The 13,521-nt window shown below is 41.3% G+C and overlaps 1 protein-coding gene across 3 annotated transcripts in view; it reads left to right on the top strand.

The window, feature by feature from the left end:
• Positions 1–8,666: 8,666 nt before the first annotated feature.
• LOC120020327 (biliverdin reductase A-like) overlaps positions 8,667–13,521 on the top strand; it is a 39,734-nt gene continuing 34,879 nt past the window's right edge. For 2 of the 3 annotated variants that reach the window (XM_038963903.1, XM_038963905.1), the window contains exon 1: positions 8,667–8,785. The gene's annotated coding sequence lies outside the window, so the exon portion shown is untranslated. Of the gene's footprint in view, positions 8,790–13,521 lie in introns of all 3 variants that reach the window. The other variant, XM_038963904.1, reaches the window with a different exon arrangement.

Genomic DNA, 13,521 nt, shown 5'->3' with positions numbered 1-13,521 from the left:
AGAGGTTGCAAACACACACACACTGACCAAAAAGTTATTTTGTTGGCATTTACATATGTCCCCATTACCAGTAAAACATAATCAAAACATATTTCTTTCACTTACTTGCTGTGCTGTTTTGTTGTTCATTTCATTCTCAACCAGGATTTCTATGGAACGCCATTTGGGTCTTTGCATGTCAAAAAAGATATATGTCAAATAACACTATTTGATGTGTCAAATAAGCTTGTTGACCAATCAGGACCTGAATATGAATGCACGTCGCATACTAATTCAACGCTTTAATACATTTTTTACGTAGTTATTAAACATTGATTACACGATCACCCGTATTTCATATGTCACAACGATTCGTCCATACGTATGCTATGATGCTGGTAAAAGTTGTCTCGCGCACACAGTGCTGGTCATAAAAAAAAAGCTAGCTATCTAGCTCATGGATGCAAACAATGTTCTTCCCCAAAAACATAGCATAACAACATAATCTGTTTCAGTAGCTATCATTAGCTAGCTAACTATATAGCTAGGTGTCATCATCTAAAATAACCCTTATTTATAAGACAGTTCTTTTAAGTGTGGCCGGACCCATCTATGTGAAGCTAGCCACAATAAGGATTAGCCACAAGTGGACTTTGCGGTTAGCCTTCAAAATAGAGGTATGTCATTGACAGTGATGCAAATGAATACAAATAGTACACTGCTCAAAAAAATAAAGGGAACACTTAAACAACACAATGTAACTCCAAGTCAATCACACTTCTGTGAAATCAAACTGTCCACTTAGGAAGCAACACTGATTGACAATACATTTCACATGCTGTTGTGCAAATGGAATAGACAAAAGGTGGAAATTATAGGCAATTAGCAAGACACCCCCAATAAAGGAGTGATTCTGCAGGTGGTGACCACAGACCACTTCTCAGTTCCTATGCTTCCTGGCTGATGTTTTGGTTACTTTTGAATGCTGGCGGTGCTCTCACTCTAGTGGTAGCATGAGACGGAGTCTACAACCCACACAAGTGGCTCAGGTAGTGCAGCTCATCCAGGATGGCACATCAATGCGAGCTGTGGCAAGAAGGTTTGCTGTGTCTGTCAGCGTAGTGTCCAGAGCATGGAGGCGCTACCAGGAGACAGGCCAGTACATCAGGAGACGTGGAGGAGGCCGTAGGAGGGCAACAACCCAGCAGCAGGACCGCTACCTCCGCCTTTGAGCAGGAGGAGCACTGCCAGAGCCCTGCAAAATGACCTCCAGCAGGCCACAAATGTGCATGTGTCTGCTCAAACGGTCAGAAACAGACTCCATGAGGGTGGTATGAGGGCCCGACGTCCACAGGTGGGGGTTGTGCTTACAGCCCAACACCGTGCAGGACGTTTGGCATTTGCCAGAGAACACCAATATTGGCAAATTCGCCACTGGCGCCCTGTGCTCTTCACAGATGAAAGCAGGTTCACACTGAGCACATGAGCACATGTGACAGAGTCTGGAGACGCCGTGGAGAACGGTCTGCTGCCTGCAACATCCTCCAGCATGACCGGTTTGGCGGTGGGTCAGTCATGGTGTGGGGTGGCATTTCTTTGTGGGGCCGCACAGCCCTCCATGTGCTCGCCAGAGGTAGCCTGACTGCCATTAGGTACCGAGATGAGATCCTCAGAGCCCTTGTGAGACCATATGCTGACACATGCACATTTGTGGCCTGCTGGAGGTCATTTTGCAGGGCTCTGGCAGTGCTCCTCCTGCTCAAAGGCGGAGGTAGCGGTCCTGCTGCTGGGTTGTTGCCCTCCTACGGCCTCCTCCACGTCTCCTGATGTACTGGCCTGTCTCCTGGTAGCGCCTCCATGCTCTGGACACTACGCTGACAGACACAGCAAACCTTCTTGCCACAGCTCGCATTGATGTGCCATCCTGGATGAGCTGCACTACCTGAGCCACTTGTGTGGGTTGTAGACTCCGTCTCATGCTACCACTAGAGTGAGAGCACCGCCAGCATTCAAAAGTGACCAAAACATCAGCCAGGAAGCATAGGAACTGAGAAGTGGTCTGTGGTCACCACCTGCAGAATCACTCCTTTATTGGGGGTGTCTTGCTAATTGCCTATAATTTCCACCTTTTGTCTATTCTATTTGCACAACAGCATGTGAAATGTATTGTCAATCAGTGTTTCTTCCTACGTGGACAGTTTGATTTCACAGAAGTGTGATTGACTTGGAGTTACATTGTGTTGTTTAAGTGTTCCCTTTATTCTTTTGAGCAGTGTATATTTGAATAGATCATGCTAAACGAGGTTGGAATGTTATATAAATTCAACAAAAGACAATTTGTTAATTTGACAAAAATCTGTTGAAATCACACTGGATGTATTATACTTTAGAATTGCATTGTGGGCAAACTTATGTCACTGTACAGCCTTACCTATGGATTGTGGATCAATAACATGGGGTATGAGTCTACTCAGTGACACCCAGAAAACATTAGCATTGTAGCTCTTATTGCGGGACTCTGAAACAACTGTGAATTGAGCCACATTTATTGTCAACCTATGTGTATTGAACACTATTCCAGAGGAAAAACAATACTGCGTGGATGTTTTGGAGTCTGATAACTCAGAGGAGAACGTTGGGAAAAAATATATTGGGTATTGACTAGACTGATACCCCATTTCATTGATCCCCAATCCTTAGGTAAAGCTGTACAGTGCAATATGAATGTCAATACACACAATAGCCTGACTGGGGAGGTGATTTCACACAGTCACAGTCCCGCGATAAGAGCTATAACTCTAATATTTGTGTAAACTCTTCACAGTTGTGTTCTGTGGGTGTCACTGAGTAGACTGATACTCCATTTCATTGCTTCACATTCCAACCTTGTTTAACATTATCTAGTCTAAATATGGCATGATTCCACCAATTGTAACCTTCTGCATCACTTTCAAAGCTGTACTTTTATTTTGAAGGCAAACCGCAAATTCCACTATTGTGCCTAATCCTTCTTGTGGCTAGCTTCACGACACATAACCCAGTCAGGTCGAGTCTCACTAGCCAGATGAAGCTAGCTGGCTGCTTATAACGTTAGCTTTGGGCACAGGGTTAAGTAGCTGGCTAGCTATCTATTTTCATGAACTGAAGTTCAACTTCAATAGGCGAACAACAAGATCCTAACTAGCTAATACTTACAAGGATTCCTAAATCATTGCTAAGAATAGTGAAAATGACTGCAGTTTCTACTGGTCATTGTTTTCAGGCTGGTTGTAATGGTCCTAGCTAGGTACCCCAGAAGTTGCGGTCGATCAAATAATGCTTTATTACCAACGCGGTATTGTAAACACATGGTTCATGGCTGGCGTTTGCAGACTTTTTTGTACAGCTTTGACAGTGCTACTGATAGTAGTGGTGCCACTTGGCTTGCACATGCAAATTCAGAACACAGAACATTCTATAATAGAACTGTGTTATTTGATGTGTCAAATTAAAAGCTTATTTAACAGTGTTACTGTCAAATAATGTTATTTGACGTGCATCTTTTTTTGACACGCAAAGAACCAAACGGCATTCCATAGTATGTCATGAAGCAAATAGCAGTGATGCTACTACTGTGTAACTCCGGTAGGGCAACATCTGAACAATAGCGCACTTCGTAACATCACGTCATTACGTCATGTACCTACGTTATATCGGTATGCATGTTAGCTTTGACATCGGTTTTTCACATCGGCATTAAACTAGACATCGGGCCGAAACCAATGTTGGCATTTTTAGCTAATATCGGCCGATTCCGATATGTTCGCCGATATATCGTGCATCTCTAGTCTTAACAGTGCGATTTGCCAAGGCAAGAAACTCTGAGCGCAGCCCTATCCAGAAATCTGGTAGTGGCTTCTGATTAAATTAAAGTTTCACAGAAATGCTTGTTGCAATTTCAATTAGACTCTCTTGTTCAGATATCGGTAAGTGGACTGGAGGCAGGGCATGAAAGAGAAAACTAATCCAGTTGTTTGTGTCATCCGTTTCGGGAAAGTACCTGCGTAATTGCGCACCCAGCTCACTCAGGTGCTTCGCCATATCACATTTGACATTGTCCATAAGCTTGAGTTCATTTGCATACAAAAAAATCATACAATGATGGAAAGACCTGTGTGTTGTCCTTGTTAATGCAGACAGAAAAGAGCTCCAACTTCTTAATCATAGCCTCAATTTTGTCCCGCACATTGAATATAGTTGCGGAGAGTCCCTGTAATCCTAGATTCAGATCATTCAGGTGAGAAAAAACATCACTCAGATGGGGAGTTTCTCACACGACTGGCCTATCATGCAAGCGGTCAGACAAGTGAAAATATTGGTCAGTAAAGAAACTTTAAGCTTGTCTCTCAATTTAAAAAAATGTGTCAATACTTTGCCCCTTGATAACCAGCGCACTTCTGTATGTTGTAAAAGCGTTACATGGTCGCTGCCCATATCATTGCATAATGCAGGAAATACAAGAGAGTTCAGGGGCCTTGCTTTAACAAAGTTAACCATTTTCACTGCAAACGTCTTTCAAGCTGTCAGGCATTCCCTTGGCAGCAAGAGCCTCTCAGTGGATGCTGCAGTGTACCCAAGTGGCGTCGGGAGCAACTGCTTGCACACGAGTTACCACTCCACTATGTCTCCTTGTCATAGCTTTTGCGCCATCAGTACAGATACCAACACATTTTGACCACCAAAGTCCATTTGATGTCACAAAGCTGTTCAGTACTTAAAAAATATTCTCTCATGTTGTCCTGGTTTCCAGAAGAGGACGTCTTCCTTAATTGACCCACCATAAACGTAACAGACATATACCATGAGCCATGCCAGGCCCGCCACATCTGTTGACTCATCCAGCTGTAACACATATAATTCACTGGCTTGTATGTGAAGCAGTAATTGTTTCAAAAACATCTCCTGCCATGTCACTGATGCTTCGTGAAACAGTGTTGTTTGATGGAGGCATTGTTTGTATAGTTTTTTTGGCCTTTCCCCCCAGCATTGTCCCAGCCATATCCGTGGCAGCAGGAAGAATTATGTCCTCCACAATAGTATGGGGCTTGCCTGTCCTAGCTACTCGGTAGCTCACCATATAAGACGCTTCTAGCCCCTTCTTATTAATGGTACCTGTTGCTTTTATACATGTCTTACTACTCGAAAGATGTATTTATTCTCACTCAAAAAACCTGTGGCTTATTTTTCAAAATGTCATGTTTCGTTTCTAAATGTCTGCGCAAGAGTAACGATTAATGTGATATGAGGTCAATTATTTGAGTAGGCTACCTGTATTTGACATTGTGTTGTTATTTCGATGAACACTGGATGGTTTAATTTTATTTTTGGCAGTGAAACGAGGCTACTCAGGCGAGAAGAAAAACTCACCCAAATGTATAGCCCCGTTGGAAAATGTAATTGTTCTGTTTGAAAATGTGAATATATATTTTTTATGTGAATCACATTTGTATTTGGCTTACCCCTGGCGGCATTGCCAGTTTGGGAATATCTGCTTTAGAGGTAATGCTAGCTTCCTATCAAGGATACTTCAGCAAGCTACGATGTTGACAATTGATGATACATGTATGCTGCTATTTGCTATGTTGAAAATTACAATCACAGATTTGTAAAACAGATAGGAAATAGTAGCATCTTGGTGATGTGAGGTCTCAATCTTGAATTAAAAACTTTGTTTTGGGTCAGCAAAAATGTGACATGCAACCTTGGGTTATGACAAATAAACACTATGACAAAGTTACACAGTTGGTGATAAAATTAATAATTTACCTGGTTTAGATACTCTGTTTTATTTTCTTCTGTCTCCTCAGAATGGGAAGGCAGTCCATAGCTACAGGAAAATGTTCGATGTCTCACAAATATGAGGTGTGCAAAAATAATGAATGTGACATTAAACAGACGTTTTTATCTAAAGCGGCAGTATGCATGGGTTCATTTTCAGTTTGTGGCCCCGGGAATCAAGCCCAAAATCACGACGTTTCGAGCGCCATGATTTTTTCTATTGACTGTTATGGTCGTTATTTATTTAGCTATTTTAATAGGCTATAGACTACATTTGTAACAGTTTAATAGTCTACTGCAATAATTCAACATACATAGTTGTAGGCTGCATCACTCCTTCAGCCTAAATAGCAGATTATCAAATGGAAGACATTGGCTAGGCCTTTGCGTTCCTCCAGGCTGCGCCGTGCACGCGCAACTATTGATAGGCCTATGTTTTTAGAAAATATAATTATTATACCTACTAGGCTACAACACACTGCAATGAGTAATTTATTATTATTAGTACACAAATGTTGTGTAGGCTGTAAACTGCAGTGATGTAGGATCATTTGAATTACAAACGTCCTTTTGTGTTTTATGCCTAAATAAAGCCCTGATTATACAACCATTTGGATCAGTTATGGGTTTATTCTCAACAGTTTACAAAGTCCAGAAAATTACATTAGGCCACTCATATGGTGTATTTTGTCAGGATGTTTCAGCGTTTACCGATAGGCCTACTATAGAAAAATAGGCTATAGCCTATGACACTGAGATGTGCTGTCTGTCGTGGATCATGTATTCCAAATCGTCCTAATATTCACCAGTATATGCCTAAAAATGGTTAATGCCATTATATTAAGCCAGGATTGTCTGAAGGACTGAAATTAATAGAATTAGTGCGAGTGAGGTTCCCCAAAAAAGCTGTAGTAAAATCAAATGAATTTATAGCATAGATTCTCTACGGTCCTTCTCCATCTAATAGCCTAATGGGACGAATGTTAGCTTGCAAGTGACCCAGCAAATTCTAGGTGAAATTATTACATTAATTCGTTTTTTCTTTATTCTTCCATCACCTGCCGAATAAAGACCTCATATGACCTACTTCTGAAAAAGTTAAATCGGGCCAGATATGCTGAAGTGTACTCGGCCCGAGTACCATTAGCCAGAACCCGAGTAGCCTAATATGATTCCGCTGGACTCAGGAAGAGCTCGGCCCGTATGAAGTCCCCCGAGTCGGAATAGGCCCGAATCCACCGTGTTGACTGTATCAGACCCAGAGAACACCAGCAAAGACCAAGACAGACTACTTCAAACACAATAGAACACTGAAAACCCATTGAAGAACTCACACATGTACAGATTTACAATGTATTTCTAAAAATTATCTCCATATTAATTTCAGGGTCAATACCTTGGGATTCTTGTGGCAACATCGCCATCTGGTGTATTCAAAGTGCAATTACAGTCGTCGAGGATAAGCGCAACCAAGGACAGCACCGTAGCAGACAGCGTAGGAAATTCGTTCAAGCAGAGCTTTCTTGTAGTCCAGTGTAAGCATTTTGTTCGAAGACTATTACAACGAAATTAAATGAATAAGAAATGTAGTACTTTTAAAATAGAGTTCAGACCTTCATCTAGGTCAGGACTAAAGGAGTCTTAACAATAGACCGTATATAAACCATAGACATTTAGGGTGTTTTCACACATAGTCCTCTTTAATATAACCGACCTCGGTCCTATTTCAAGTGAACTCTGGGGTAGAAAAAAAAGCCAACGTTCTCAGTTCTCTTTGTATTCACACCGCCCTTACCTTTGAACGAGGACTGAAACTCTTTTGCCAATGCACTTCACCTATTTTGTGGTGCGAGTCCTCCTTGCATTCACATTGCTATGTTTAGAAAGGAACCAAGATCTTTTTCCAACATTCAATCAATGCACTGTGGATTTTTACAAAGTGCAGGACAAGCCATTCCATCAGACTGTGTTATCGGACAGCTAATATATTATTGCATTTATTTAAAAAGTGAGACATAATTGTAATCAGAAGATACTATTAACATGTAAATATTATTGGTAACAGAATAAATAGCAGAAGAATAACTGCAGATTAAATAACGCTGTAATTGACAATTGTACACCCAATTTAGGCTACTGCCTCTTTAAGAGCTAGTATATATTTTGTACCATATATTGTGATTCTTACCAAACATGTTGTCGTCTTCTCACACCCCACAATCGAATTAACAGTTAATGAAGCTCTCTTAGACTATAGATCACATATCGCAAACAAATAATCTGAACTAAAATCTGAATTTTGTGGCACTAATGTGAGGGGCTATGACAGGGGTTAATGGTGTTGCAGCAGTGTAGTGCGGGAATAATGACAAGAGAACCTGGGGAGTTTGTGTTCACAATGTCCTAGAAAAGGGAACCGGACCGCGGAATTCAAGCCAACCGAACCCAGACAACCTCTCGTGATGTTCTCACTTAGGCTCGTTTCGGGGTCTGAGTTCCTTTGGATTGTTCACACTGCAAAAAAATTAAGCCAACCGCACTGAGTTCACAAATAATTGTCTGTAAGGGACCATGTGATAACACCCTTAGTTAGACTGAGGATATTCATGCTGCCATGGGAGTCGCCATATATTGTTGCATAAACCATCACAAATTTTGCTTGAACAGAAACACATACATATGAACATTCGTGGACATTGTATGTAAAGAAACGAAAATATCATCATTACCTAGTGTTATAGCAGGTCTGTATTTGTTTTATAACAAAAAAATCAAACCACATAACTTCCGACGAGACGTCCATCACGTGAGTAGACTTGATTCACCAATCACCGCGTTCTATGGACGTCACACGCAAGCAGTCAAAAAAAACACGTGAGCCCGTTATGAAAGTGATATCACCGGGGCAAGAGCGTCGATTACTTTGTTTAACGTAAGCATTTTATTCACTTCAACGAGACAAGGGTCTTCAAAGGCAACTCAGAAAAGGGTAGGTAAGGAAATCAAGCTTGAATGTAAACCAGTTTAAATTCAGTACGGAACTAGTGTTGATAATTGGATATTGAGAAGGGTGAGCCGGTCAAGGATCGATTCGGACAAGGTGGTAAATTGTATGACAAGTGACAGTTTTATTCAGAGTGAAGATATCTGGTACAAGCGTATACGGTCTCGTTCCTTCGGCTCATAGAGAACCTCCAGAAAAAGCCCAGATAACAGAAATGCATAGACATTTTATACAACACAGAAAGTAGGTTGAGTCTGGAAGTTCTGGTCCTTTGGTTGGTTCTGGACAGGTTGTTGTCTTCTCAGATTGGTCCTGATGAGCTGGGCGTCATCCTTCTGAGTCTTATAGCAAAAGTTCTTTGTTATCAAATGTTCAGCTAAGCAGGAGATTTTGTGTGTGCGTAGTCAGCCCTCTGTCCTTGGTTATGTGTGTGTCTCATTATTTCGTGAAATGCGGACCCAAGCACTCTTTTGATCAAAGCCTTTCCTTATCAGTGTTTATGAAAGGTTTACGTCAGCCCTCTGTCCTTGGGTGTGTGTGTGTCTGTCTCTGTATCTGTTTATAAGTGTGTGAGAAACCCTGCTTAGAAAGAAGTTAGTTATAACAATGTAATAGCAATATGCTTGTGTTATTTTAAATGGTATTTATTACAAATCCCTCTCTTCACGTCTCCAAAGAGACGTGACATAAACTAGGTAAAAGTAAGAAAAGCAAAAGTAAACAACCAGGGAAACTTTCTCAGAGAGAAAGTTTTGATTCCCTCTCTTCACGTCTCCAAAGAGACGTGACATAAACTAGGTAAAAGTAAGAAAAGCAAAAGTAAACAACCAGGGAAACTTTCTCAGAGAGAAAGTTTTGATTCCCTCTCTTCACGTCTCCAAAGAGACGTGACATAAACTAGGTAAAAGTAAGAAAAGCAAAAGTAAACAACCAGGGAAACTTTCTCAGAGAGAAAGTTTTGATTCCCTCTCTTCACGTCTCCAAAGAGACGTGACATAAACTAGGTAAAAGTAAGAAAAGCAAAAGTAAACAACCAGGGAAACTTTCTCAGAGAGAAAGTTTTGATTCCCTCTCTTCACGTCTCCAAAGAGACGTGACATAAACTAGGTAAAAGTAAGAAAAGCAAAAGTAAACAACCAGGGAAACTTTCTCAGAGAGAAAGTTTTGATTCCCTCTCTTCACGTCTCCAAAGAGACGTGACATAAACATGGAATCAAGCAGGAGTAGTATATGCAGAAACTTTCTTGAAGAGAAAGTTTCATATGCCCTCTCTTCACGTCTCATAAGAGACGTGACATAAAAAGCTAGATCATGTTAAACCCTCAGGTCCATCCCTCTATACACTCTGTACCAGGTGGGCTCGTCGCCACCCGGGAACTTAAAACCTTCACAACAGGGAGGACAAACATCACTTTTTATTCATTCGACAACATCAACTACAGCGAACCAAGGGTCCCCCTCTGTCAGGCCCACTCTCCTGCGAAAGCTTGATTTCGTATCAGCCTCTCCAACTGGAGCATCAAGCAGCGGCATCATACCATAGGCCCTTTCCACATCTGTAACAGACTTCTTCAAACAAGGTATGATACAGGCAGCACAGAAATGAAAAACAACAACTAGTGTCAGAAATCCAGTAATCATCACTGCAGTGCACTTACCAAACCAACCACCCAGCCAAGGGACCAGTCCACTCTCCTCCACACCTGCAAGACCCCTCACCCCCACCGATAACCTTGCCAACCCACTCAGAGCTTTTGAAATGCTCCCATCCGGACTAGTATTGTTAGGGACAAACGTCTAACACTGTTCTCCAAACATTTTACATACACCTCCCTGGTCGGCCAGAATCATGTCCAGTGCTAGTCTATTTGGTCTACGAGGTGGCATCCAATTGTTCAGCCACCCCCGTAAGTGCTGTGTGGGTGTATTTAACAAATCATCATTAATTATAGTAGATATAATTGATCCAGGCATTATGCTTAGCATCAACAATAGCTGGGCCAATGATGGGCATCAGATGCCACAGGCCATCATTCCTGTTTAATGTCTGGAATTCGTGGGGGACCCCTATTGGGACCCCCAACAGGTTGGTGTGGATGTTATCTGTTCCCTCGGACCAAGGAGCGTCACGATTCTGCCGTCTCCTGGATTGGTCCCAAGCCTCTGTCATGTGCAGCTCCCAAAAGTTGGTTAGCTGTAACCTCAATAATAGGCAATGGTGTTTATCAGACTGGCCAAAACACATGTTCCCTGATAATCTCCTTTCAAAATGGGGTCAACCGCCTGGCAGGTCCACACATCCACCATACATCAGCAACACCTCTAGTTAATAGTGACATTAGTGATGCAGGCAGCAGTAGGGAACCTCCCATAGTCCATACCTCTACCTGTACCAGTGTTACAGCTGTAATATCCCCCATATGCCTTAACCCCCATGGTGTCTTCTGGGGACGGACTTCTGGGAACACAAGACTCAGAGTTTTACACAGGGTTGAATTTGGCTTAAACTTTCCAATATGCACATCCAACCTTCCCCCTTACTTAGGGCAAATGGGTGAGCAGCCAGAATAGGTCTGGCATGTCCACATACGACACAGTCCTTTTTATTAAGTGTTTTGTAGGTCAACCACATATTCTCCCTTCCCTCATAACCAGTTTCAGTCCCCAATTGGTCACTATCTGAGATGTCTTTTACATTTATTACCTATACCAGATTGTAGAGTTCAGGTGATGGCGTGGGACTTGGTCTTGAAGTGGTGGAGGAGGCCGGCTGAACCTGGTCTGTTGGAACTGGTGGTGGTTCTGGCAGTACTGTGATGGTAACATCCCCATCGTATCCTAATCAGACAGCTCAGGACTACAAGCAATCCTGTAAAGCCCCACCCTCTCCCAGAGAAAACATCATCAGCAAGAAGCCAGACACACTTTCACTTCTATGAACAAACACAGTGAGGAAAGGTCGGGGGCAGGGAATTCTTCATTAAGGAGTTGATCCCCGAACTCTATTAGTAACGGTTCTTCTCCTTAACTCTGTGATCATTCGACAGTGTCAGTGTGTCTCACCCTCCAAGTGCGATATGCCCCCAGGTCGGGTGAATCACCTTCTCCTTTAATTCACCTGTAATGCATAAAATCTTGGACATACAGGTTTGGTTAATAAACAGTTTGTCATTTGTTCTATCTGATTATATATTTAACTTCTATGCCTATTTATTAGCTAGAATTTTTTTAAATTAGTTTATTATCCAATAGGCCCCATCCTATCCTAGACCACAATGTACCCCTCCCCCGTTTGATACCTGGCTCTGCCCAGGTATCAACCTTACCTATTCTAAATAATGACTTAGTAAAATATTCTTATGTTCTACATTATTATGTAAGACCGCCCCTTTCATTTTCCACATGTCCAATTCTCCCTTTTGTCTCCATTCAGTAACTGTTATCTACCCATTCTGTTATCTCTGTCCTGGCGCCCCTTCCAAAACTCCCTTCTCTGCTCTCAAACCTTCAAGGTCTCAGCAGTGCGGGGAGGGCCACTCTGTCTGCCCTTTCCCTTATCTGTCTGTAGCTTGGTCCCAAACATTAACTAAGTGTCTCACTGTTTTGACTTTATCTAAAATCATGGATTTAAAATTAACAACATGTCTTATAGTGTCAATCTCTAAAGTCCTTACATAACCTTAATAAACCTATCTCTATCTTCTAATGGCCAAAACAAATGCTAACCATATAAATTCCTTTCTTTACTAATAAGCTCTCTATCACTTTTATTTCCATGCCCTATAGGCTTAAAATATCTCCTGTTCAAACCAATTCAATAACAGCCCATTCAAAACCGTCATAGCCAATGTTTAAAAACAGAATCCTGACTCCTCTGTGGTTAAAACTACCTTGTCTCTCGGAACACGGAAAACCCCTTAACCCAAAACGTTTACCACAAAAACAAAACCTAATAATTATGATAATACCCTTAAATCATTCGTTTTAAATTTCCCCGATGTTTCATGTACTAACCATACAACTGTGATAAACGTACACTGTCCCTTTAAAAACTCTCATGCCAGCCATACCAGGTTGCGAGTCGTTCTTTGTTCCCCATAATGAAAACAGATCACGTTTAGAATACGTTTACTTATTGTTCGAATTCTCTGGTGTTACCTAAACCAAAAACCAATAACTTTCAGCAACTTTTGAAAAGTATCTCAAAGCTATAATGTACACATTTTCCCTCTAAATGACACAACCAATTTTCTCTAGCATAATTTAATACGGCCACACCCGGTGGGGAAAGTACAAATTTTATCCCGTTCCTTTTATAATACTCAATGCTAAATTCAAAGTTGTGGTTAAATATATGGATTTGCCAATCATTATCAAATGTTAAATATACAGGTTTAGTACTTTTATCAAATAGATTAGTATAGTTCAAATAAAGATATGCGTTTACTAGCGCTCAACCTGTGTTCAGAACGCAGCAACTAGCCAATATAATACCAAAAATGACTGTCTTATTCATGCCTCTAGGCAAAACATCTAGTTACTCCAACTAAGTTTAAATTTAAGCTTGGGAGTATTTGGGGTCGTCATATTGTCATGTATTTTATATTTTAACTTTTATCTCTATATTTTAAATCATCTGATTAAATTTCATCACTATATTTAGACTATCTGAATATACTTAGCCCGTCACTGGTAAATACCCGTGATGAATTCTTGGAGAC

Source organism: Salvelinus namaycush, chromosome 25, assembly GCF_016432855.1.
Source record: "Salvelinus namaycush isolate Seneca chromosome 25, SaNama_1.0, whole genome shotgun sequence".
Classification (NCBI taxonomy): Eukaryota; Metazoa; Chordata; class Actinopteri; order Salmoniformes; family Salmonidae; genus Salvelinus; species Salvelinus namaycush.
This window is presented reverse-complemented; position numbering and strand designations above follow the sequence as displayed.